At 37.8% G+C, this 23124-nt stretch overlaps 1 protein-coding gene across 4 annotated transcripts in view; it reads right to left on the bottom strand.

The window, feature by feature from the left end:
• The window catches only part of LOC132126291 (plasma membrane calcium-transporting ATPase 2-like), a 91200-nt gene extending 72409 nt beyond the window's left edge, over positions 1-18791 (bottom strand). For 2 of the 4 annotated variants that reach the window (XM_059537470.1, XM_059537468.1), the window contains exon 1: positions 18111-18790. The gene's annotated coding sequence lies outside the window, so the exon portion shown is untranslated. Of the gene's footprint in view, positions 1-18110 lie in introns of all 4 variants that reach the window. The other 2 variants (XM_059537471.1, XM_059537469.1) reach the window with 1 other exon arrangement.
• Between the last annotated feature and the right edge of the window lie 4333 nt (positions 18792-23124).

Below are 23124 nucleotides of genomic sequence, written 5' to 3' on the forward strand. Positions count from 1 at the left end.
TTAGCTGCTGATTGCTCATACAGAATGACCAAAACTGTCTTAAGGCAACGATAATGCAGATACTACAGAAAACATTCATAATCGTACAAAAATGCTATCATGGAAAAAAGATTGCCCATGATGCTTCATTGGATTTTTCAAGAACTAAGATATTCCATTTGTGATATCTCAGCAGTTTCCTCTCTCTTTAATGGCGATCAAGAAACATTGCCTGCTTGGCTCTGACATGTGACATGCAAGCCTGAAAGCTATGTTTTTCATTCCTCCATCTATTTGCCTTTCCCTTACTCTTCCGCTAGATTAACATGCCCTCTCTCAATGCAGAGCAAGTTCGAGACCACTACAGCTTGTGAAAATTATACCACCAGCAAAAACATGTCTAAACACATTGCAACATTGCCTAGGATTTGTCTTTGCAATCAATGTGGCTCAGTTCACGTCAACAGTTCTGCCAATAACTGGAATGTCATGTGTTCTTGTCTAAAACTATCCCCCCTCCCCCCATCTCTGCTCTCGCTTAACCCTCCCTGCCTTCCAGTTTTTCTCTGCTGAGCTTCTCCGAATTCAGCGTGTCTGTTTGGGCCCGAGATGGATGGATTCTTGACAATGTCTACAGATGTCACATTCAATGCTTGTAAGGCCCATTTTGCTCTGGAGGGAAAAACTATTCGAACATACAGCAATCTCTGTAGTGTTATCTTCACTGACTAGGCAGCTCCTGCTGAGGCTCCCTTTTATGCTACAAATTATTAGACAGCAACAGAGGCTTTTTAAACCAAATGTCAGCGGCTGAGAGACTCACAGACAGACACATACCCTTGTGACTTCTCTGTCTTTTGTTCCATTCAGCAGGCCTATCTATACAGAAATGCTTGAGTCTTGCTCTCAATGGACAACACCCAAAATGCAAACCCAGCACCACACACACACACACACATCTACAACTACAAAAAAGCCTCCCACTCTATAAGAAGTTTAAAACCTTGACAGCTTTGGATCAAAACACGATCATTTCCTCTGAGGATCATCTCTAATGTGGATGGTCCTACAAACGGTCAAGAATGAAAATTGTGTGTTAGAGCACTGACAATACAACCCCAGTGTATAACCTCAACATGAAAGCAGCAGCATATATGACTTCAGTAACTTATTAGATTCTTACCTTTTCGGAAGAAAATGTGAGTGGTATTTGATCAGTTTTCTCCAATCAAAACAGTACATATCACTAAGCACATATCTCCTGAACAAACCACAAGATTCAGAAAGATGTTGTCGTTTATTTTCCAAAAATTGTGGTTAATTATTTTTAACAACAGGGTCAACAGTCTGACTGGAAAGTTAACAGACTAAAGATTTTTCACTTCTATTTTTTCCAACTTTTCCAACTCATGAATTTATTTATGGAGCCACTCCAGTCTTCAGTGTCTTAACTCTGAGTAATGTCTGCCTTACTAAAAATCACGGCTATTCTTGAATGTACAGTGTAATATCGATGTAGAGATGTAACAGTATGAACATTTCTTATTATGATTATATTGACCGAAATTATCACGGTTATCAAATTTTAGAATTTTTAAGAGGCGCATTAAATATCGAATGTGATTTATCGTGCAGCCCTTCTCTGTGTTGTGCGCGTGAGACTGTTACTTACAACTGTGCTTTATGCTGGATGGCATTTATTTATCCTGAATGAGTTGTTAAAATCACGGTAATTGAATATGGTTTTTAATGATAATTGACATATGAAATGGTGGGGAATTTTGTCATGATTTATTGTCAAAGCAGTAATCATTCCTATATGAATGTCATTTCTTTGTATGTTTATAATAGCATGCACATTTTAAATAGTACTGCCTGACTTTAATTGAACGGGTGGCTTGATGTGATGGCTTAGCAACTGAAAAGTTTCACAATAGCGGTCAAAGAAAGTCTGGTCTGTTTTGATATGGTAAGGGCCCTCCACTTTGTCATGAGGATATGCACTCTAGTGGCGCCTGAGAGGGAGGAGGTCAACAGTTGACACATCTGATCTCGGTTGTCTCTCTCGCTCCGTCATGACTTGGGATTGAGCCGCAGGGAGCTTCCAAAAGACCTTAAGCTTGTTCAGTTGAAGGCCAGCTGCAGCCCATGAGCTCCCATCCATCTCAGGGTTTGTGTTTGACATCTATAGGGAAACTGGCTGATAGGAGCCTTGACCACAGAGACATACCCAATGTCAGCCAATGACCCTGTAGGAAATTCAATTCGAAGCAGTCCATCTTCTGGCAGACATTCTGTTCCACTGCATAAGATCAAACTCAGAGCTACATGAAACATGAATTGGAAAGGTTTTCACAAATTAGTGAAGAGGTTATAAATGCTTAGATGTCTGAAATAAACCATCTGGTTGAGAACAAGGCGCCTTTTCCCCTCAGAGATGCTCCCCTTGCACAAATGCATGTCACAAGATGCTAGCATATGCACATGTCTGACCACTTAGCAACTTCTGCACAAACACAGAACATTTGGGAACAATAATGGGGCTTTTTTTTTTAAATGGGGTAATGGAATTTCTTGTAAAGCTTCTTTTTTTCAGTGGTAATGAGGAATGAAAAAACAGAAATTCTTTTCCACTGCTAGGCGTATCTTACCACATTCTCCTATGCTGCTTGTCACACACAAAACCACTTTAACAGTAGGCCTTAAGAAACCGTGGAAAAAGTTGGGAAGGAGCACGCAATCTACAAAGGCTCCTTCTTCCTCTCCTCTCTGAGTCTTGGGACTCACATGGTCCTTACTACAGCCTGTCTTGAATACTGAGAGTTCTTGTGTGAAAAGCCAGCATGTGGGTTTCGGAAAATTGTGCATATTTGACCCATTTTACCCTCCCTGTGCAGTCCACAACCTCCACATTCACTACCAAACCATGAATATAATGGGCGTGTCACACTGAATGGAACAACATCACGACAGTTTCCACCCATGACAGAGCTAAGATGAATGCAAAACTTCCCGAATACCACAAGAGGAAAGTGGCTAATCATATGATATAAGAAAAAATGTGGAAAAGAAAAGAAAAAAAACATTCCATTCATTTGGAAAGAAAAAAAAAAACAGTTACTGTGAAGATTACCGGTCATCGATCTGTCAAACAATGAAGTTTCAAAGTAAAATTTATTCTGTAAACCATGAAAAGAACGATGCGTGTACACCACACCCTCATCCACTAATCAAACAAGCTAGTCCTCTGAAACATGATGTGGAAATTTACGTCACGGCCAGGCAGTGAGAAGGCATGACACAGTATTTTGCATCCATCATAAGACACAGCATGAGATCAAAAAAACAAAACAGTCTCACATAATTCTGGTTTTGATGACAGAGACAGATATCAAAGTTTTACACACCTGAGGCTGCTTTGTTAACGAGAGGCTAGGTGAGGACAGGCTTCTACTGCCATAAACAAGCTGCACTGGTCAGCAGGCGGCCTTTAGTTCGCACAGATCCCAACACTGTAACCCTGCAAAAGCGATCAGGGAGGGCCTCGATAGGAGGCAACATGCCCAAGAGTTTCCCACTTGGCACAACGCCCAGCAACTAAATTAGAACTGTGCCTCTGCCAGGCACCTCTAAGGCACAAACAACTACAAACAAATAAAGCATGGCAAAGAACACCACCACCAACAAAAATAATAAGAGTAAAACTCTGTAAACAACATTTTGTTATCTTGACATTGAGCAAAGATTTATAAAAAGCATATATGAAGCAAGGATAAGCATGTTTTTCTTATATCCACGACCACCCAGTCAGGTGGGGTCTTATCCTAATTTCCTAATCTTTAACCTGCGATCTGTTAAGTTACAATACAATTATCTTCTGCTTTATGGCTTCCGTTAGTGACTATACACCATTCTTTGGCTTCAGACAAATATCAAATAAGTGAATAATTTGAATAATGCACTATTATTTCCTTCAGAGACACTTCAGATGCACACTGTTCACCATGATGGGTTTTAATTGCTTCCTTTAAATTGGAATCGTTTTGAAAAGGAAAAAAACTGTTAAGTGCAACATGTCCAGGGCAAGTCTCTCATATAGGCTACATAAAATGATATGAGCATGTGCTGTAAAATAATGTTGTGGAAACTTTGTGGAATTGTGTTTAAGTGCATTGTTACGGGAAGAGTGCATCCATAATTCTGGGCCGAAACTGAAAATTCTGGATGCACCTGGCCGAAAACCAAAACTGCTTTGTAATGATTATTTAATATTTTATTAAATAATACAAAAGACATTTTATAAGACTTTTTAAATTTAACTCAATTTTAATGACACTGGATTTAAAAAAAAAAAAAAAACATACTTTTTACTGCAAGTAATACTTAAATTGGAAATATTTTTTATTAACATTAGTAATTATTAATCTTAGTTGATGTGAATTTCAAAATTTTCAAATTTATTATTTAAAAATCAACAGTTTGTGTTGTGCTTGTTAACAGTTAACAGTTAATGCACTCTAAATTAACATTAACAGGAAAGATTAATAAATTTTGTAATAAATGTTTAGTTCATGTTAGATAATGCTAACTAATGGAACCTTATTGTAAAGTGTTACCTAAATATCAATATGTTTTTATTCAGTTCCAATGCAACAGAATCAGATAGATAGATATATATATTTTTTTTTTTTTTTTTACGTATTATCAAAGTAATGTTTACTAATCCTACAAAGCTATTATTATCAGAGCATGTGAGCAGAGTGCCACAAGAGAGTAGCATCATTTTACCAACGTTGCCATGTTACAGCACTGTAGCGCTATTGCAGACAGGAACAAATACACAACAAAGGAATATCCTGTCGGCACGTTATTTGAGCGGAGTTTGCTTTTCCGGCGAGTTTTTAATAATTTAAAACAATTATTCAAATATTATTATGGTAAGAGCACATGTAACATTCTGGCATTCTGGTTAGCATGTAACTTGGTTTGATTTCCCCTGTATATTTGGATAATTTTGTACATATATTAAGTTGTTAATATGTTTATGTTGTATAAATTTATTATTAATCTCACATAAGATACATTTCTTTCAGTTAAATAAGCTTCTAACAAAGCACTTAAGTTACCAATGTACATTCAGCTCTTCAGCTTTAGTGCACGCAGCACAAACAGCAATGCACAACATCAATAACTATAATTGGGAATGTTATATACATAACATTATAAATAGAACACTACCATAACAAAAAGTTGTGAATTAATTTGGTTTATTTGCCATGTTTGAGTGCATATGGGAAGAGCCAAGAGTGCATCCGCAAAGGATTTACACATTCCGACTGGCACATAACTAAATTCAAGTTCACTTGTGCATTTGCATATTATTGTGCATATATATGTTGTAATATTACATTTATGATGATTAAATATGGTTTAAATAAAATAATTTCAGTATTGTCTGTGCGGAGGCTTTTCAGTTTAGTTTACATGTATTATGATGCTTTACACGCAAGTACCGTATTTTCCGGACTATAAGTAGCACTTTTTTTCACAGTTTGGCTGGTCCTGCGACTTAGTCAGGTGCAACTTATTTATTAAAATTTATTTGACATGAACCAAGAGAAATTAATCAAGAGAAAACATTACCTTCTACAACCGCGAGAGGGCACTCTATGTTGCTCAGTGCTCCTGTAGCCTACACTGAAAACAGAGCGCCCTCTCGCGACTGTAGACGGTAATGTTTTCTCTTGGTTCTTGGTGCTAAGTCCAGTTTATAGTCCAGTGCGACTTATATGTTTTTTTTCCTCGTCATTACGTATTTTTGGACTGATGCGACTTATACTTAGGTGCGACTTATAGTCCGAAAAATACAGTAATGCTGTCCAACGATTCGTTCACATAATTCATTATTTTATCTATTTATCTATTTTTTTTATCAATTATTTTTGATAAAGAAAGTTAGTAATAGGAGTTAGTAGTCTGTTGTACTGTTTGATTTTAATGTTTTAATGTTTGATATATGTTTTTTGGGACATGGCTTTTCATGGTACGGTTTTATAATAATCCTCTCAAAAATAAAAATTTGGATTTAGATTTATCAGCCAACATATTAATTACTACCTTTCAAATATAAAAAATAATTACAGTATCAGCCAAAATTTTCATATCACTGCATCCCTAATGAATACACCCTATAACATAACTCATCGCCAAGCTTTCATATTTCCCTTATGTTAACGTACAAGTCAAAGGCTATCTGTGAAGCATCAGGGGTCGCATGCCTGTAGTCAAGGACTGTTTATTCCAAAGACCCTCAATCGATTTGGTAATTGTGTTCCCTTACGCTTGTCTTTTAAAACATTTAAAGGTCAGAAACAGATTCCTCACCAAGACTGAATGGCTGATGAGGTACTTAAATCTCGAGGAATGGTGTTTGTGACAGTAGATAAGCCCATGCTTATCATTTCACTGTTTTCTGTTTGTTAGCAGCTTTGACGGCAACACAGCCCAGCACATAAAGTAATTCTCTCTCAATACAAGTGGAATTAAATATGGGGCAATAAAACTGAAGAACAAGTCATGACAGTTCTCACATTAAATTTGATGGGCCTCCAATTACAGACAGTATAAGTACACAAAGTGCCTTTGGCTTCTTTAGTTGCCCTTGAAGAGTATTACCTCTGAGGCTCTTGCACATTGTGGCTGTTAGCACAGATGGCCATATCACGAACTTGCCTACCACTGACTAATACCCCAATTCAATAAGGACATTCTCTTCCTTAAATATAGCACAAGTGGGAACATGATGCATTTCAAAACGACATGCTGAATGCAATCTCTGTAAGCTGCCTGGTTGAGAATATTCTCTACAAGACGTTGTCACTGTTGTCATATTTTTTTTTTCTTCATTCGATCTTCCACCAAGGCTCAAGTTATTGACCATGCCACCCACCATGGCCAACAGTACAAGGCCAGCAGTGGAGGTTGAACGTGGGACCTGTTGATTGACTCTAACAGTTGCACGGGGAGACATCAGTGATCGTTATGTAACTGCCATTGCTGCGTGGGCTGCAGGAGCAGCGCTATCATTCTGATAAAGAATTGAGCTCATTGAGTTAAGGCCAGTTTCTCTCTGTGAATTATAAGATACAGCACCAGTATAACAGAATATTATAAAAATATGCATTTGACCTAACAATGTTAAAGTATGTAATGCCTTCGAAGGAGTGTAAATTAGGTAGTGGGCAGTTGTGGCCTAATGGATAGAGAGACAGACTTGTAACCCGGAGGTCGTGGGTCTGAGTCTCAGGTCCAGCAGAAATTGTCGGTGTGGGGAGTGAATAACCAGCGCCTTCAACACCATGACTGAGGTGAGACCCTTGAGCAAGGCTCCCCAGGTGCTGCAGCATTGGCTGCCCACTCCTCCAGGTGTGTGTTCAAGGTCTGTGTGTTCACACTACAGTGTGTGTGCACTTGGATGGGTTAAATACAGAGCACAAATTCTGAGTATTGGTCAAAACACTTGGCCACACGTCACATCCCTTTCACTAAAAGCCTGACAATCCCACACAGTACAACAGCAAGCATTTTACATCAGGATGTAGCATACAGGCCAATATATGAACAATCAAATTCAAGGACCAGAAATAACTTCTGCGTAAATGCAGTGGACACTGTTTGTTTTTCCGGTGCAGGAACGGAGTTTCACAAGTGTGTTTGTTGACGAATGTTTTATAAAACAAGGCCTAGTTAGATGCTGTATTTGCACATCGTTTGATACTGAAAGATGGAGTGGTCCCAGATATAAAAAATCCCAGTCATGATTCAGAACTGCAGATGGTAAGTGAAACGGCATCAAATGTCTGTTTTGTTGGCAATCAGAGCTCAAGTGCTCGTCAATCTTTAGCTCCGCCCATGGCACGCCTCCAGGAGCTCGGCTGTTTCTGGAGAGAATCGTAAAGCTGTATCTTTCTTTTATAAATATGATTAAACTGAAGACTTTTTGGAGATACGAAAGGATGCAGTACTACATTGGTACTCAAGATTAGCATGAGATTGGGTGAAACTGTGCGTGTTAAATGCCCTTTAAACGTAAAAGTTTTTTTAGCATGATAATAAAATTATATGAACTGATATTAAAATAATTTATTGTGATAATTTTGGGGGGAATATTGCCTAGCACTAATTATCAATGATGAAAATAGTTGTGCTGCTGAATTTTTTTGTGGAAATAGTGATACATTTCTTTCGGGATTTTTAATGAACAGAAAATTAAAAAAGAACGGCATTTATTTGATTTTTATTTTTTGTAAAAATACATTCAATTGATCAAAGTGACAGTAAAGACATTTCTTTAACTGCCATGTCTGATAATGTTGAATATATCCTTTCTGAATAAAATTAAGTTAATTGAAAAAAGACCAATCCCAAACATTAACATGCAATGTGTGTCTACATTTTCTTATTGGGGAGATTCAAGAGATTTTGCAAAACTTTCAAGGTGATGCTGCATCCACTTTGCTATGTAATGCAGTACCTACCCAAGCAGCCAATTTGTTGCACTGTGATTACATGCAGAGCATAAGCAGAGTCTGGAAACTCATCCTCTATGGAAACCCACATAGGTACACGGTAATGGTATCTGTCATGTACACAAACACACACTTAAGGACACACACTCTCTTCGCTTACTAGCTAATGTTGATGCAACTGCAAACACAGTTAAAGACTGTTGAATCACCAGCAATCATGCATCATCGTACACACAAACACACCCCTAGTATTGCATTTAACATCACACAGAAGTGGGAGGGTGAATGATAAATAGAAACAGAAAAGAAGACAGACAGCAAGAGAATAATGCAGTTAGTAAATGAAGGCAAGAGCAAAAAAGAGATGAAAAAGTAAGAGAAGACATCTTTAGACTACAACTAGTTTGACAGTGGGTGATTTGGCAGGGGGGCAGAAATCATCCTTCACTAGCTACCAGTGATAACAACACAAATGTTGAGTCTCGCTGTGATTGGAACATACAAATAAAAAAGCATGTTTGTTTTTCCAGACAAACAAGTATGAGCATCTGTTACAGGGAGGTCCTTCTCTTTATCTCAGTCAGCAGAGATCTTTCTACTGCCACTGCATGCTGGGCAACCTCACATCCACATGCATACACGCTCCACTAAACCCAACTGCTAATGCAAGATTATTTATGCATTTATTTGCGCAATCACTATTTCATCCAAGCTGAGCCAAAGTGAATCACGGCATCGATGCAAGGCTCGTTGGTCGCACTGTTCTGCCATCAAACCAGAGCATGCACGCCACACTGTTTGACAGGAGAGGAAAACAACATGCAGATGCCAAGAATCACCTGACCTCTGTAATCATTACACTGCCACACTTAACCCTGGTACAAATGTTCTCCTATTAAGCAGTGCTAATGTCCTAAATACAAGCAAACTACAGGGAAAACAAAGCAAATCTTTGTAACGTACTGCTGCTGGCAGGGAATGAAAAGCAGCATGCATGAAACCACTTTTTTTGACACAAGATGATGTTAATGTGTAATAGAAGGGCAATTGAGTATCTCCACTAATTGTACAGAAATGGAAAAAAACACTGGTTCTTTATTCCTCTGCCTAAGATATATTACTGCATATATTTTCATTTAAAGTCTCATTGGCTGCCTTTTTTACATAAAAGTTAATGCGTCAATCTCACAAAATCTTTTAAGAAAATGAACTATACATCATATTTCAACAATATTAAGTTGCTTAAAGAACTATAAACAAAACAGCGTCATTTATGCATGCATTGTTAAATAAATAAAAAGGGCGGAAAACCAGTCACACAGAATACATTTTTTCATTTAAAAACATGAGATGCAGTGGGATGGGGAATAAACCCAACATAAAGTCTTGAGATATTTTAAGAAAATTAAATACATTCATTTTACATGTCTTCTTCTGCGAGACGCGAGTCCAACGGTGTCCCTCTAGAAAATGCATGAAATAAGTGTTCTGTGTGAAGGGCTTGGTTTCATTTTTGATGTAAACAAGATCTTCTTGTTGATGTTCTCTCTTTGATGTTTTTTTTTTTTGTAGTGGCTTCAACTGGATAGGCTAACATAACCTTATAATGCAATGCCACATACATCGTCATCGCATCTCGTGCGCCACTGATAAAGATAGAGTATACTTCGGCCGTCCGCACACTGTCTGCATTATGTCCTTTTCGTCATCCGCATGCGGGCATTTTCACGAGGTGAAAGATGAGACGGCAGATACTGCGTGTCGAGATCGTCCTCCTTTGAAAGTTGTGTAGACACGGCTGTGTGCGCTGCGAGATGGAATGGAACACGGACTGTGAAGTACCGGGGCTCATAAGGCAGCTTCCTTAATTCACACCTAAAATTCGGATGCAACGTTTTTGCATTCGAATGTGGATTTTTATTTTAAATTCGACAAACTATTTTTTTGACAGCCCTAGAAAATCGCCTATGCGATTTGTTGTTGTTGAAATTTAATCGTAAACACAGCCACCTTGAAGCCTGCAGTAAATGTTTTGCATTATGGTAGTCCACTCTGTTTATTGTTTTTCGAAAATGTTGCACTACTGTTTGTCATTGTGCACGTAACTTCACGCCAATAAATCATCAGAAATATTGGTCTTTACCAATATATTGAATCTTTTACATTCCTCCTGCCTGTTGTCCGTGGATTTACCTATATTTGGTGTTATTTGCCGTATAAAACTTATTTGGACATGCAAAATCGATTTTACAATCGATTGAATGAACACTTGTCACTCAAATCAAAAAGGATTTTTTTCACAAAAGTGACAACCCAAGAAAGCGAAGTAAACTGTCTCTCATTTGTAGGTTGCATTGCCGCGTAGCAGTGGATGCAAGTAAAACAGTACCTCTTTTTTTTCTTCTCACCTGAAATTCATGCAATAAACATGTTTTTGACAAAGATTTAAATTTGTTTGTGGTCTATATAGCCTGCATCAAAATGAGGTTTGCAATGATGCGCTCGAAGGCACGGGTTGAAGACCCAGTCAGTGACGTCACGATATGCTAATTTGTTTAAATTCATACCCACGTCATCACCATCACAAAAATTTACTTTTTTTTTTTTTTTACATTGAAACTTGAAAAAATATATACCGACCCTTTTTTTTTTTTTTTTTTACCGTTACTGCAAACCAAAATATTTTTAAGGATGGCCTTAGTAAACAATGATCGAACGATCCAATCAACTCCCAGTGGACTAAATCAAGCCTGCCATAAATTTTTTTAGCATTCAAAAAGCTGTTTTACTTAGATATACAGCACAAAATGGAAGATGATCACAACATCCAACTTTAAAGCACCCCATGCTATTCTCATTACCATATTGCCTAAATGTATGCTGATTTACAAAAATACAAAAAATCTAGTAATGAGAACTCAAAATAATGTGAATTACAAAACGTTTAAACATTCAATGCTAATTAGAGTTTGAGGGGCAGGAGTAATTATTTGTAATTAAACAATGTAAAAATAGACTTGATTTCCTTTTAGACAAATTGCAAAATACAACTCATTCCTTCAGCTTCATCCATGAAATGTTACCAGAGCATGTTTTGAAATTTCACCATTATGCGACAGCATGCAGAAGCTTTAACTCCTACTAACGAAGGCCTTATTTTCCATTTTAGCCCAATTCAACAGGTACATCCCCCACACTGTTTCATGCTAAACAATCCCCCACAGCTCATTAAGTGCCTCTAGTCGTGTTTTCGGCACAACAGTCTGAGCTAGTAGATACAGCTTTCCCATTTATTTAGTCACAACTGGGAGACCAGAGTCACTGTATAGGCTGATGTTACCACCAGCGCCCATGATCACATCTGAGGAGGGAGGCTGAACAATACAATTCTCCCCTAATTAGAGGGAACAGATGCTCTGCAGGGTAAACACAGCTTGATATGCACAACAATAAATTGCATCAGTCGGCTAGAGTAACCACTAGAGAAGAAAACTTCTCGATAGCTCCAAACACCCCCACCCTACAGGTTATGTAAAGTTTAAAGCATGCACAAGCAAGCACACCCACATACATGAATGCATACACAAGTGTTATTGTTCAGTAGTGATATCTGCTTACTGAGGTCTTCAAGAAGGTTCTTCGCAATACTAATAAACTCCCCTGAAACATGAGCGGTATTTGTGCAAACACACACTACGCTCCACATTTAAACACGCAGAGTCTAGGTTCCTGTTTGCAGATCTATCACATAACACAGTGATCTCTGTGAGTTTCAATCACTCTCATTTGGTTAACAACAGTCTTTTAGCCTTGGGATGGATTCTCCTGGATTACAGTGGATCTGCAGGGACAAGCTTAAATGTGATCACAGCATATTTCATAATGACTGACCTTTCTCTTCTGATTATTTTGTGGGCATACTAAACATCTCATAAATTTCCAAAAAAAAAAAATCATAATCACACAAACAGAAGATTAGCTTGTGAACATCCCCTGTGGGCCGTAAAACAAAAAGGTGGCATTCCAGTTTCCACACTTTGGAACTTTATGAATGTGACAATGTAAACAAACTAACTGCTATGATTTGTGTCAAAGGACTATCAGCATTCCAAAAACATCTAGATAACACTGGAAACACTTTGAAAAGGAAAATACAGTGAACTGCAATGTGCAGGGCAAGTCTGTCATATTATAATGCGATGTGACGTGACATACAGCCAAGTATGGTGACCCATACTCAGAATTTGTGATCTGCATTTAACCCATACAAAGTGCACACTCACAGCAGTGAACACACACACACACACACACACACACACACACACCGTGAACACACACCTGGGGCAGTGGGCAGCCATTCATGCTACGGCGCGGGAGCAGTTAGGGGTTCAGTGCCTTGCACAAGGGCACCTAAGTCCATCCTTAAAAATATTTTGGTTTGCAGTAACAGTAATTTAAAAAAAAAAAACAGGTCGGTAGGTTGGTCTATTTTTTTTTTCAAGTTTCAATATAAAAAAAGGAACATTTTGGTGATGGTGATGACGTAGGTATCAATTTAAACAAAGTAGCATATCGTGACGTCACTGACTGGGTCTTCAACCCGTGCCTTTGGGCGCATAATTGCAAACCTCATTTTGATGCAGGCTATATAGACCACAAACAAATTAAAATCTTTGTCAAAAACGTTTATTGACTGAGTTTCAGGTGAAAAGGGAAAAAAATGAGGTACTGTTTTACTTGCATCCACCAGGTATCAATGCAACCTACAAATGAGAGACCGTTTACTTTGCTTTCTTGGGTTGTCACTTTTGTGAAAAAAAATCCTGTTTGATTTGAGTGACAAGTGTTCATTGAACCGATTGTAAAATCGATTTTGCATGTCTAAAGTTCTATACGGCAAATAACACCAAATATAGGTAAATCCACGGACGACAGGCAGGGCGAATGTAAAGACCAATATTTCTGATGATTTATTGGCATGACGTTACGTGCACAGTGACAAACAGAAGTGCAACATTTTCGAAAAACAATAAGCAGAGTGGACTGCCATAATGCAAAACATTTACTGCAGGCTTCAACATGGCTGTGTTTACGATTATAAATGTCAACAACAATAAAAAAAAAACGCATAGGCGATTCTAGGGCTGTCAAAAAAAAAAATTCGTCGAATTTAAAATAAAAATCCATATTGGAATGCAAAAACGTTGCATTCGAATTTTAGGTGTGCATTAAGGAAGCTGCCTTATGAGCCCCGGTACTTCACAGTCCGTGTTCCATTCCATCTCGCCGCGCGCACAGCCGTGTCTACACAACTTTCAAAGGCAGACAAGCTCGACAAGCAGTAGCTGCTGTCTCATCTTAAACCTTGTGTACGCGCACCGTCCGCGCGGTGTCAAAAAATGCCCGCACGCGGATGATGAAAAGGACATAATGCAGACAGTGTGCGGACGGCCGAAGTATACTTGATCTTTATCAGTGGCGCACGAGATGCGATGACGAAGTATGTGGCATTGCATTATAAGGTTATGTTAGCCTATCCAGTTGAAGCCACTAAAAAAAAAAAAGAGAGAGAGAAAGAGAACATCAATGTGGAGAAGATCTTGTTTACATCAAAACTAAAACCAAGCTGTTCACACAGAACGCACATTTCGCGCATTTTCTAGAGGACTTGCGTCTCGCACAAGAGAGTTGCATGTTTAGAAAGAAATGTAAAATTAATGTTTTTAATTTAATTTTCTAAAAATATCTCGAGACTTTATGTTGGGTTTTTGTTCCCCATCCCACTGCATCTCATGTTTTGAAATGGAAAAAAAATTATTCTGTGTGACTGGGTTAACGCCCTTTTTATTTATTTAACAATGCATGCATACATGACGCGGTTTTGTTTATAGTTCTTTAAGCAACTTAATATTTAAAATTATTTTTATGAAGCAATTATTATTATTATGTTGTTTTTCACAGTCATGTATTCTAATGCTTTGAATAAACGTGCAGTAATATTTTGCTCGATGCGCTATCTTGAGGCCTCAGAAGAGAAGCAAAAAGCTTTTCTTCACCCTAACTGAAATTATGCATTTTATATATAATTTGAATTTTGATCGTATTTAAGTAAAAAATTCGAATTTAGTTTTTCAGCTATTTTGACAGCCCTAGGTGATTCTAGACCGAATCTGTATCTGCATGCATGACTGACTGAATACCGGCAGAATTCACATTTCTGTTGTAAAAAGAAAAACATTGTGCAGAAGTATTATTTGCTGTTATTCGTGTGTGTCCGAAACTGCAGTTGCTGTGTGACAGTGTTCCAAAAAAGAAGGTCCGAGAGAAGGTCGTTAAAATCTATTTTCGTTTTCGAGACTAGTGTTGGTTGGTCCAATTGATTCGTGCAATAGATTTTTGAACATAAAGTGACAGTCGACACGGTCACGGTTTTAGACTAGACGGGAGAAGGGATGGGAAAAGATCTGGGCACAGTTTTTCCAGAACTTCGTGCCAAATTAAAGCGGTGTCGAGCTGTTTTAATGCATTTTTTAGATGTATTATGGTGCCCGAACCTGTATGACTTTGAACAGTGACCGCGAACATTTTGTTTACTGCAGCCTCTTACAGTGAATGGGAGACGAAGCGAACGCACAATCCATAGTGTGACATCCGTTAACCAATAGTGTAAACATAGATGAAGTCACAAGGTTTTTTTTAATTAAGGAAGATAGCCTTCATTTGTATGTAGGCCCAGGAAATTTATATATTTACAATACTTACTTAAATATAATTAATATTATTTTCTTGCTTTTGTATTAGTTGTTTGAAGAGTAAAAAAAAACTGGTCGGTCTTAACGCAAATTTACAATCGGCAAGTCGGTCGGACTAAAAGCAAAAAAAAAATAAAAAATTGAGTCGGTCGTAAATTGACAGGGTCGGTCGGGTTACGGCAAACAAAAATATTTTTAAGGATGGCCTAATTTGTGGTATTGCCGCCCCGAATACTCTCTAATAGGGCTGTTCAAAAAATCTAATGCGATTTTCACGCACATCTCATCAGTAAAGACGCTCCTGTAATTAGAAGTATATCTCAAGCACGTGCGTTCAGATCAGGGTTGCCAGGTTTTCACAACAAATCCTTCCCGGTTGCTTCTCAAAACTAGTCCAAAACTAGCCCAATAGCATTTCCATGAGGTTCCCCGATAAAATTTGCTTCCCGGGGTTAAAATATAAAATTTTTGGAAGGGTTGCCTTGGTAAAATTCGCATTTTAGGGGCTAAATATCACGTATTTGGTAGTGGGGTTGCTTCAAACCGCGGACATGAAAAACAATCTGCGACTCCAATACAAATAACGTGATATTTAGCCCCTAAAATGCGAATTTTTACCAAGGCAACCCTGCTAAAAAATTTATATTTTAACCCCGGGAAGCAATTTTTAATCGGGGAACCACCTCGAAGCGCGATTGGGCTAGTTTTGGACTAGTTTTGAGAAGCAACTGGGCAGGATTTGTTGTAAAAACATGGCAACCCTGATACGAACGCACGTGCTGGGGATATACTTCTAATTACAGGAGTGCTTTACTGGTGAGATGTGCATGAAAATCGCATTCGATTTTTTGCACAGCCCTACTCTCTAACCACTAGGCCACGACTTCCCCAAATGCATGGACGCTTTTCCTCATGGCCTGCAGCGAACAGCGTAGTCGGCAGGATGAGATCATTAGCTACTGTAAAATAATGTAACAGAATATTTGTTCACCCGTGTTTTAGCACGTTGTTAAGAGAAGAGCGCATCCACAATGGATCCACACAACTAGCACAGTTAAGTTTGCTTGTGCATTCACAGTCTTTTGTGCAAATGTACGTTGTAATATTGTGTTTATGCATATAAATCAGATTTTTCTCATATAGAATGCGTTTGGTTAAGCTATGAGGGTTAATAGAGTGCTTCAGTTTGCTGGTGATCATCTTTAGCTCAGCGCATGCAGCTCAAACAGCATCTTACAACATTAATAACTATGATTGAGATTTTCACATATTATATATATATATAAAACATTATAATGAGAACACTATCATAATAAAACGATATTAATTATTTGGGTTTGGTTTCCGTGTTTCAGCGCGTTGTTACGGGAAGAGCCAAGAGCGCAACTGAAGTTACACATTCTGATAAGCACGTAACTTAGTTCGAATTCAAGTGTGCATTTGGTCTTTTTGTACATATATAAGTTGTAGAAGTACGTCGTATATATATATATATATATATATATATATATATATATTTTTTTTTTTTTACACGTTAAGTAATGTTGTCCTGTAACCTGTTTCCATTATTTAAGCATTATTTTATTTATTTGTAAGGCTGCTTTATGTTTGATTTATGTTGAAGTGTTTAATGCCGTTTAATGGTGAGACTTTTTTGGTAATCAGGCTCTCAAAAATTATGTAAAAATGTGGATTTAGATTTATCGGCCAACATATCGGTTTATCGGCTTTCATAGTTGAGGAATTATCGGCAAAATTTTTAAATCGGTGCCATCCCTATCCCTAAGTCGTCAAGAGGCCCTCAAGATGACTATTTACACAAAATATTCAACATCAGCTTCAAAATTGGATCTTTGTCATAATGGCAGCCTCACATTGTATGGGAAAACATACAATGGAAGTCAGTACTGACGTTCTGCTAACCCTTCATTTAGAGGTGAATTATTTAATACTAAAACCTGATGTTATAAGGGGGGATTATACAGTTTTTGACATTGTAAAGCTTATTTCTTCAAGCTTCTAGACGTTGTCACGACTACTACATTCGCCGCTATATCACCCCCTTTAGGCTGCTGAGGCTAACAAACACAAGACACCTGAAGGTGACGGAGAGCTTCAAACCGTTGATATCGCACATGAATCTTTATTTAACATTCATACTTTAGCATAATACAAACCAGTAAGCTTATGTGCCTCGTGTTTCTCTCTTTCTGACACAACTGGGCATGTTTTGCTCTCCACACAGGACAGAGAATCGAAACAAATTGCAGGGTTTCCCCTTCGACGCAATAGCGCGAGGACACACCCGGAAAGGCGCGAGAAGCGCGGTGGACGTTACCCAAGGGGATGACGTCAAAGGGATCGACTGATTACCTCTTTATCAATCAGCAAGAGAGCCTCTTTACTCTTCACATTAAATGTACCCGTTTATTTCTGCCCATTAAAACCCCCTATTAAGCAGTAGTGCAAAACGTGTACATCTCAACGTTATGTGATTGCGCTGACAGGCATGATGAAATGGCACAAAAATACGGCAATACATGCATGAATAACGATATAAAAAACTATATTGTAGCGTTTACGTGAAACAGGCAGTTATAATACGGCACTGGAATACCAAAAAAAGCATAGTCAACTAACAGTTAGTGTAATGTCTATAACCGATTAAATCGCTCACTGAACAGCTGTGCAGAAATGATTACTTGCAACAGGCAAAAACTATTCTCGTGAGAAAACACGGAGTGGCTCTGGGCAACGTTTACAAGAGGGATCATGCACGCACACACATGTGGACAGGAAAATCAAAGTGAAGGAAATTAATAGAATAAAACAGGAAAAATAAAAAACCTACCTTGGGGCTGAAGGTTTGTCAGAAAGAGTGAAAGCCGCACATGGGACGTTTCTCCTCATTCACTGCATCGAGAAACAAGCCCTGCTCCTCAAAAACAAGCCTTCTCCTGAAAAACTCCCAATGAAGACAGACGAAAAGGGTCTCTAAGTAAACGCTTGCACGGATAGGCAATGTCTTTCTTTGCTTGCAAACCGTGGTTGTTTACTCTGCATCTGGAAACTAAATTTAGAATTGGTGCCAGTCAACCAGCAGGATGGAATTAGACACTTTTCCTACTTGTAAAATGTGACCTCCGCGTTTAGGCTAAAAACATGTAAAGTTATAAACTTCTTATATCACGCCTCTCAGAAGTAAGAAGCCCGTCTGCTCGGGCGCAATCCAACAGCCTATTCTCGTCCAGAGAGAAGAGGAAATAATCACAAGAGGGATTGAGGTATGTTCCGCTTTGGTTACGGAACGCAAACGCAACAGATCAAAGTTTTGTTTGGTTTTCAGTCTTGTTTTCTACGCGTTAACTGCTCTATATTTTTAATCCCAGTTTCATCGCTGGGAAAAGTGCGGATAAACGCAACCTTTCACCGCGCAACGAAAAAGACGGTTTAAATCACTGGTTGTCGTGGCTGGAAATCGAAAGAGGGAAGATCGAGAGAGTCAGTCTGAGGGTTGGAAGAGCTGTGGCGAAGAGGGAGGGACTTGTGTGGGATCAGTCATTTAAGGTGGATCATAAGGAAAATTGAAGCAAATGAATGGTCAGATCCTGGGATTCACAACACCTCGAGTTGCTAGACGGTAAATTGTAAAGCGAGATATTTAACTGTGGACGCAGTGGTTCGACACTGTGTGGAGCAGGGATATTTTTACACGATATAAATATTTACATATGGTTGGAAAAGACCCCGATTTTAGTCATAAAGCCAGTGGTGTAGCTAAATAGAGCTCTTTAACTAGTAGTCTTTGAAATCAAAAGAGATTTAGCATTTCTGGTGAGAGAGATTTAACATTTCTGGTGGGGACTTTTTTAGCCTTTTTATTTTTATAGGCTACTATTCTGATTTTTACAGCAGTTTTGAGTTTATTAATAAAACAGTTTTGTGCTTGACCCTACAGTACTTAATAACACTTTCTTTGTTCTACATAAATTACCAGTTCAAATTTAAAGCTGTAGACCTAATTATTGAAAATAAAATAAATTATATAAATTTTATATATAAATTATATATAAGTTGCTAACAAGTCTCAACAGAACGACTTTAACTACAAGTATGTGTGTTCACCAGTTTGAGAAGTCAGAGGACAGTTGTAGTTCATATATAGCAACACTGCGGCTTCAAAATTCACATCACTTCAGTCCAGTAGACGGTGGAAATGCATCTTAAGTTGGTGTCAATTAACTCTAAATGCAAAAGAAGAATGACAGAAATCTAATTTTGAATTTTAGTATGAAAAATCAGAAATACCTATGTTTGGCAGATGCTCAAAATACATATTTCAAAATGAGAATGGGAGGTAAGCTATTTTAAACTTTATTACATTTCACATCTCTTTTGTGACTAATGTAAGGGCATGATAACTGAGAATTGTAACATGATACTATAGAACAGTAGTCAAATTGGCCTACATACAGTAGGTGAACAAACAGCATTTTTATTCTATGCAAACATGCGATCTTGTCATTGTTTTGAAATTCCTGGCTTCCTCACTGAACCAGTAACCCAAAAGTGGCCCATTCCTATTTAATAGCCATGGTTACATACAGTATATTTCTCTCATTATTGCATACTCTTAAAATGGTGACTGTCATGGCTAGAGAGTTTGTCTGGGTTGTGTGTTCGAGTCTCGGGCCGGCAATACCACGACTTAGGTGCCCTTGAGCAAGGCACTGAACCACTAACTGCTCCCCGCACTTTGCAGCATAAATGGCTGCCCACTGCTCCGGGTGTGTGTTCAAAATCTTTGTTTTCACTGCTGTGTGTGTGCACTTTGGATGGGTTAAATGCAGAGCATGTATTCTGAGTATGGGCCACTATACTTGGCTGTGTCACGTCACTTTCAGTTTCATAGATGTTTTTATTCCTTGGACAGTTCTGTTCTATGAATTGAAGCAGCTGGACCTGAATGTCACATAGATTGAATATGAAATTCAGATCTATGTCACATGTAGGGTAGAGCACATGGTGTAGGGCACAATGCAAACAAAATAATTAAGAGTAAATCTTCACACTGATATCATTATTCCAAAATTATATTCATTAGATTCCCCACGGTTGATGATACTGCAATATCAGACAGTCATGCAACACTGTGCAAAGTCATCATTTATTTGTGTCGTAATCCTCTTCTCCTTGCAACTGTATGCACCATTTAAAAGTAAACAGGCCGAATACAGAGTTGCAAAACTAATACCAGTGTTCCTTCAATGGCATATTGTAAATCATCATCTGGTTCTTTTTGATTTTCTGTTATTGGTTTGTCTACACTTCACGTCGAAAAGGATATTTTAAATACCAGTATTTATGTAGACAGGGTTTCAACAAATTTGAAAGACTACATGAAGAAAGTGTAGACTCGCGAAACACAAATGTTCCCCTGGGAAGCAGAAACTTGACATGTATGAAGCTTAGGGAGACACTCCAAAGGACAGTGTGTGCCTTATTTTTGCTCCTGTAACTCATGAATCTGACTTCAGAATGGCTTATTTATATTTGATACAAGTGGTGTTGTGGCAGCAATAGATGGTAGAAGGTTGGAAAATGCAGCTGGCAGCCAAGAATAAACCGTTGATTGTCCTCCTACCAAACACACATGGGATAGAATGATGTACAAATGCCACAGTACAGCCACATTGTCAAAGAGTTTCTTTAAAGTGACGAGTGCAACGTTTTCTTATGATATATGGACCGCCACTGCTAATGGACTAAAATATGATTCATCCAACCCTTATGGTTCATCTCAGCTGTGCCACAGAAATAGTCTTGTCTCTTTTAGGTCTTATGAACAAGCTCTGCAAGGTCAATTAAATAAACAATTAAGACAAACAGTTTTCGCCATGTTATAGTAATGATATTCATCTCTAATGGAGTCTTTCAAACAGAGCTCAAATAAACAGCCTGCTTTTGCTTGCGCTATTAAAGCACCCTAATGACTCTAAGATGCACCAAAGGACAAACGTGTTGATGAGAGCAATTCAAAAACATCTTTGTAGATTTCTATGTAACCCAAATATGAAAATATAAAAGTATTGAGTGTGTTTTTGTTATGAGCTGCGAAAGCTGTAGGAATCCCAGAATGGCAAAAAAAGTCCAAGGGCAGAGTAAGCAGGCAGCACATCTAGAGACAAGGAGAAATGTTTAGAAAAGCTAGAAGAAATAGTCTGGGTTGCTCTTCAAATTTTAATGTTGCAGAGTGAAGGCAAACGGTAAATGAGATGTCTCCTTGCAGACTGAGAGATAATGCCTGAAGCCTTAACGGCTTTTCTCAAGTTTAATTTTCTTTTGTGTCTTAAAATATTGCCTTTATATCCTCATTTGCCAAATATTAGAGAGAAAATGGGCTGTAACAGTGCAGGGTCATAACTACTGAACAGCAGAACATAAAATCTAGAGCGGTTGAAATGAATACTGTATTTTCTACCATGTTCTCTTGGTGTGTTTTTATTGCTGTGGGTTTATTGCAATATTCAATTGGCTGCCTAAAATTATAATAATATTTAAATGATGTGACTGGGCAATTTTTATTTTTTTACTGAATTCTCAATACACGTATACTGGCTTTTCCATAGGAAATGTCACATGCAAAGCCCAATGTAAAAGATTTGGCAAATTATTAAATTAAGATATAAGTATGTTTTGTATTCATGTTTAATTTCAGTTTATTCACTTATGTGGTGTAACCATTAAACATATATTTTTTTAGACTGTGCATCTTATTGTATATAACTAAGTATACAAACATTTTAATCTTTATTACTAAACGAACATGTTTTAAAATATATTTTTCACAACATGCCACATTACATTTTACATCCAGAACTAACATTTCCTTCAAGGTTAGACTCACTGACCTTGACACGCAGTCATGAGGGTCTGCAGGGTCAGCACCTTTATATGACGGACAACCGTATTTTCAAAGATTAGTTAGCCACTAAGCCTTAAAGTAATCTTGTTAAAATATATATTTGTACTTTTAAAGAAATAACAATAATAATACATAAGGTTATTATTAAGGTTATTTAAACAGTTATTCCTTTTGTCATTTTACTTTCCCATAAAAATGTCAGTTATTTTTAATTCATTAAAATGAAAGCATGTGCATTATAAATAAGGTGCACGTATTCAAGTCACTCTAAGTAAGACCTGTATGTTTAATGTTTGTTTAAATAAATTGATAGGATGAAAAAAAATTGAGCAACATATCATTGACCCACATGACATATTTTGTCAGTGGGTTAGAATCACACGCACAGTGTCATATATAAGGATGATTGCAGACAGCAGACACACTGTTTATCTGGCACTGTAGTTCGTTTTATTATTTATGATTTTCTCTAGAGAGTGCCTTCAGAAAACTGGGCTCTTGGGTGTTAGGGTTTTGCCTCCACTATGCACACACAGGCTGTGGCATGATTTGTCTCACTATAGCTGGCACCTTTCTGAAGAAGGCTGTCAAGAAAGACTAAAATGCTTAGCTTTGAAAATGTTTTCTGAAGCCCTTTCATTAGATTTAAAGTTATTGTTCTCAATCTGTCTACAGGACAATTCATGGCATTTAGCTGCTCTTTGCTAATGTATCTATGATGGTTTTAGATCAGCTGGTTGATGAAGCAGACCTGTTATCCTTTAGAACTAAAGTTTCCATCAAATCACTCTCAACAGCACTTAGCACATACTGAATGGGTTTACATAATGTAAACAAACTGTAGTCACACAAATAGATTGTATCTCTGGGCATTTTCATAGAAAAATGGGCACATTTGCAGTCTCTCTACTGTAGGAGTATTTTTATTTTCATAGTGTTT

The sequence above is a fragment of the Carassius carassius genome, chromosome 44 (assembly GCF_963082965.1).
Source record: "Carassius carassius chromosome 44, fCarCar2.1, whole genome shotgun sequence".
Taxonomy (NCBI): Eukaryota; Metazoa; Chordata; class Actinopteri; order Cypriniformes; family Cyprinidae; genus Carassius; species Carassius carassius.